The sequence below is a fragment of the Microtus ochrogaster genome, linkage group LG3 (genome assembly GCF_000317375.1).
Source record: "Microtus ochrogaster isolate Prairie Vole_2 linkage group LG3, MicOch1.0, whole genome shotgun sequence".
NCBI classification, from domain to species: Eukaryota; Metazoa; Chordata; class Mammalia; order Rodentia; family Cricetidae; genus Microtus; species Microtus ochrogaster.
Window position 1 is genome coordinate 28,180,336 of NC_022029.1, and position 4,666 is coordinate 28,185,001.

Below are 4,666 nucleotides of genomic sequence, written 5' to 3' on the forward strand. Positions count from 1 at the left end.
AAAACAGCAAGAGAGAGAACTGAGCCTGGCTTGGGCATTTGAAACCTCAAAACCCACCCTCAGTGACACTCTTCCTCCAACCAAGCCACACCCACACACCTACCCCAACAAGGCCACATCACCCTATTGCTCTCAAGTATCACCATTCCCTAGTGACAAGACATTCAAATACATGAGTCTATGGGGGCCATTTCTATCCAAACCACCACAAGCATGATGGTCAGGATATGACTTGAACAGGTATAGAACATAAAGCTGTGTCACCTTCTTAGGAATCAAGTCTGGGTCTCCTGTGCTCTGAGGCTCACTCTTAAGACAGCATGTATTTGCTGATTCAGGAGTCAGTGGCCTTTAAGGATGTGGCTGTGAACTTCACCTGGGGGAGTGGAGTATGCTAGATCCATACCAAAAGGAGCTTTATAAAGACGTGATGTAGAATCCTTGAGGAACCTGGTCTCCGTAGGTAAAGATAATATCGTTGCCTTAATGAAAGAACAAGCACTTCTGGCTCATCAGTGCTGCTGCATGGATCGAAATATGATAAAGAAGCATTTGGGCGAATATGTCAAGTGAATCATTTTATACCATGAATTTAGCTAGAATCTTATATTTTTCTATGTTAATATTTTTATAACATCACCATTCCTGATGATTTCTCTGGGTCTGTTTTTAGAAACAAACGAGAACATGAAAACAATGAAAATGAATGCCAACATCACTGGTAAAACTAGGTAATTCATTCCCATAAGAGACAGTATTTAGTCCCCCAGAATCTTGGTATAAGATACTTCAGAAAAAAGTAAAAGACAAATATACCCAGCCTCAAAGTGATTTAATCCTGAGTAATTTTCTCCAAAACTGCATGAATATTAAGACTCAACATTTGGAGCATCCCAAGTGTTCTAATACTGGGAGCAACTAGAATATCATGATGCCGAAAGCAATGCTTTCTTATATAGATAAACACAAACTTCATTCTGTACACATTGTTTAAGATGCTATGTTAATTTATCTGTAAGCTTTAGGTATAAGGCATATACAAAATAAAAACAAAATGCATATTTTTAGAACTGGACTAATTACCAACAAGCCTAAAGGATATCAAGTAATCCCCAAATCCACCATAACTTTTGTCACTCATATTGTGCACCAAGAATGTGTACAATAGGCCGGGCATTGATGGTAAATACCTTTAATCATAGCATTTAGGGAGCAGAGGAAGATGGATCTATGTGAGTTCAAGGCCAACCTGGTCTACAAAGCAGGTTCAAGGACAGCCAGGACTGCTGCACAGAGAAACCCTGTCTTGGAAACAAACAAACAAATAACAAACAAAAAAATATGTACAATGCTGCGTATTTAAATGTGAAGTAGACATTCAATTTTTGCCAGACATGAAGATGATATAATGCAACAGCACAAGAATATTATACTTTTTATTTACCTATGCTTAAACCATTTTGCAGAGCATATAATCTGAACGTGCTAAAATTTTACAAGTCATGTTATCATTTTTATGTAGTGAATCATTAATAACCAAAATCTTAATAATGCCTTCTTTTTTTTTTTCATTTTGCAGCAATCAGTTGGAAGAGAAACCATGTGGATGTAAAGAAAGTCTTCAGTGGGCAAAAATTTTCAACCACATCCCTAAGAAAGTTGTGACTTGAAAATCACATCCAGAATATCCATAAGAGTATGTGAAGACATAGGCGTTGGCTTTGTATCTCTAAGGGTTTCTTCATGGCTCTCCCAGCATACAAACCATATGAAGAGCAAGCAAATGGAAAGAGACTATAGAAACATAAGGAATCTGAGAACATCTCCAGTTCCCCCATGTCCTTTCAGAAGCATAAAGGGACTTAGACCAGAGAGAATCCTTGTGAAATCACTGTGATGAGATACTTTCGGTATTACAGATATGGTCAACGTCATGACAGTACTTTGGTTAGAGAAAAAAAAAAAGCCCACCATGAATATAAGCAACATGAGGAAGTTTTTGTTTCTTCCAGCTCCTTTCAAAGGCATGAAGAATGTCACAGTCAAAAGAAACTCTTTGTATGTAAACAATGTAAGAATTCTTTTGTTCTTTCCAGTATTTTAAAAGACCATGAAAGAATTCACACTGGTTAGAAGCCCTCTGTATGTAAGGTATTTGAGAAAGCTTTCTTGTCTATGAAGCAATCACAAAGACATGAAGTAATTCCTAGTGACGAGAATTCCGGTCCAGGTGGTGGTGACAACATGCCTTTAATCCCAGCACTCAGGAGGCAAAGGCAGCTGGATCTCTGCTTCTCTATCCATCACAGCCCATTCTCTCATACCCAGTCATGGCCGAGTCTCCAGTTCCGCCATACTTGTATCGCTTGGCTACTCCATCCTCCCTGCCGCTCCATCACGTATTCTTCCTTTGTAGTGGCACTGGAAGCTGCGAATGTAATGCAGTATCCTGTTCGCCCAAACAGCTTTCATTGCAATGAGTTGCTGATCGGGTTCAGGGTCTCTGGCTTCTGACACACCATGGATACTGGACCCTCACGGAGACTCCTTTCAGATATCCTACTGTTGCCCGAGTCATGGAGATCCTCTGTAAGACTGGCCCCTTAGCATACTCCAGTAGCTCATAGGTGGGGTGGATGTTGGGGTGGGCCAACTCAAAGGTAGGTAGGTTGTAAATCTTTGTATATGACTCCACAAGTCATTGGGCTGAGCTAAGTAGTCAGTATCATTAAAGTGTGAACATTTTTGTTTTAATTTTTGTCTCTACAAATGCCACTGTCTCCATGCCTTGAGTAACTATATCCACTTATTTGTGTGTTTGTATTTTTTTTTTTTGGTTGAAAATGGAGAGATTGAGAAATTATGTGTAAAAAAAAAAGTCTCATTTCAAATTCCTGAAGGTGGGGCTATCAGTGTTACTTGCATGGACTTGAGTCTGGAAGGCAGCCACCGACTTTCCAGATGCTCAAGCCTTTTTCAATGAGCTGTACAAGAAAGGAGATGGCTTTTTTAAGGAGAGCTTGTGGAACCAAAGCAGGAGCCACGTTCTTGTTAAAGAGCCACAGTATTTGGCTTTTGGAGATCCTAGTCTATTTTGATGCACACCTTCCTAAGCCTGGATGGAGAGGGGAGGGTCTGTCACTTCCCACAGGGCAGGGTACCCTGCCCTCTCTTAGGACTGAAGGGGGAGGAGGTAGGGTGAGTGGGTGAGCAGGAGGGAAATGGGAGGAGGGGAGGAAGTGGAAATTTTGAATGGTATTATTTATAAAGCAATTAAAAAAAAAAGAGCCACAGTATTCATTGCTATTGTTTCCATCCCTTACAAAGGTTTCTGTTTCCTAAGCCTAATGTATACTATGTATACTGCAAAGCATCTTTTTCAACCTACATTGAACCTGTGATCCCATGATGTATGGCCACCCCTTTGCCTGGCTGAACTCCTGAACCTGCGATACACAACTCCCCTTTGACATAGGAAAATGTCTTTCCAGATACCTTGATGACTCCCCGCCCATATAATGTATTCTTCGCGTAAGCTTATTGCCTCCTTTCTTCCCACGGCTGTTTTCTGTCAACCCTAACCGTTCCTGTAAAAGCGAGCTCAAAACCAGTGAGAAGCTGCTCTCTGCAATGTGAGAGACAGCCAGCTGGCCAGCTCCTCGTGCATCTCTAAATAAAGCTTACTTTAATCAAACAGTTGTGGTACTGTTTCCCCCCTCAGGTCTAACAAGATGCAGAGGAGCTCAGGGGTGTGCCAGATCTTTCCTGTGGGCCCAGTGCCAAGAAAAGGAAGGGGAAAGGGGCTGTGTGACTTTTTGTTTTTTTAATTATTTACTTTCATGTGCATTGGTGTTTTGCCTGCCTGCATGTTTGTGTAAGGGTGTCTGATTCCCTGGAACTTCAGTTACAGACAGTTGTGAGCTGCCATGTGGGTGCTGGAAACTGAACCAAGGGTCCTCCGAAAGAGCAGCCAGTGCTTTTAACCACTGAGCCAAGTCTCCAGTCCCAGATATATGACCTTTTACGAGTCATCTACACAGTATCCACCTGTCCCTAATTCCTACTGTTAGGTTTCAAACCCGGGACAGATGGCTGAGGTGTCTATTTAACATGTCACAGTGGACCTGGCCAGCATCCCTCAGTCCTAATCCTGGCTGGCATACCCTGGTGCCTACCCTGAACATTCCAGTCCAGGGGGCTGGGTTGCCCTTCCCTATATAATCCAACCGTTTTGATTCCCCGCTCTCTTTGTACCTTTGGGTCTCCTGGCTGCTGCACCTGGTTCCTCTCTCTTCTCTTTCCCTACCACTCCCCCCTCTCCTCACATGGCCCAGCTCAGTCTGTTGTCCACTCTGGACCCTCAGAGGTCCCCGCCTCTGGCTGCACTCTCCCCCATGCCTATAATAAACTTTCTCCTCCACCATACTTAGGAACAGTCATCTTTCCTTTCCTTTTTATTCCTTTATTTTTTTCATTCATTTGCTACCAAACCCCAGAACCAGTCACATCCTTTCCTTTATACTTCTTTCTTTCATTTGCCTACAACAGGCTTTTCAAGTGTGTGTCCTTGGTTGAGAGAAGCCGGGGTATGTCAAGGGCTTTCCAGTCTTCTGCTGCTGCCCACTTTCTTGTATTGGTGCCTAGGATCCCCTTCTCCAGCATCATC